Here is an 823-nt window from a genome sequence, read left to right as displayed (position 1 = left end):
AAATCTCTTAATTGAAACAGTCTGATCACTTTCATGAAAACAGACTAGAAATATCTCAATTGAAACAGTCTGACTAACTTTCATGAGTGAGAATAATAAGTCAAAAATACACTCAGTTGATGTGAAAAAAGATGCTTCTCAAATGCTATCCTGAAATTCTGAAGAGAAGAAAGAGAGAACACGTAGAGAAATAACAAGTTCTTGAAATACAGGAACTTGAAAAAGCAAGTAAGATTCTTGAAAAGCAGTATCTGAGTAAGATAAATGAAGAAGTTCTGTTAATTCTTCATACTCAGACTAGACAACTACAGAAGATGATTAAGTTCAAACTTGAAATCTCAAACACAGTTTAAAAAACATTGAAAATTCCTAGTACAATCACTGACTCTTCATCTTACTCTTCTTCTTTTTTTCCTACTTCTTCTTCTTCTTTGAATCAGAAGAAAATATATGCTTAAGCAGCTGAATCTACTGTCTCTAAATCTGCTATCTTAAAATCTGCTCAAAATCCTGAGAAAACTGAGAAGAATACTGCTCATATCTCTATTCATAGAAAAGTGAAAAAGAAAATGCAAAAAGAAAAAAACTTTTAAATCTTCAGAAATAGAAGACTTATTCTTAAAGTCTCAAATCAGGATATTCTACAAAGAAATAAGCTAAACTCAAATCTCATTTTCAGAATCAGAAATAAAATTAATCAGCAGTTCTTTTCTCAGTTGATAACTGATATTAAAGTTCAAAAATCAGTTATAGCTTCAATTAAGTCATTATTCTTTGAAAACTCTATTATTCTGACTATAATGTCTGAATTCAGTGCTGAATT

This window comes from Blastomyces gilchristii (assembly GCF_000003855.2).
Source record: "Blastomyces gilchristii SLH14081 genomic scaffold supercont1.3, whole genome shotgun sequence".
Lineage (NCBI taxonomy): Eukaryota > Fungi > Ascomycota > Eurotiomycetes > Onygenales > Ajellomycetaceae > Blastomyces > Blastomyces gilchristii.
The sequence above is the reverse complement of the archived record's forward strand: the minus strand, read 5'-3'. Positions refer to the sequence as shown.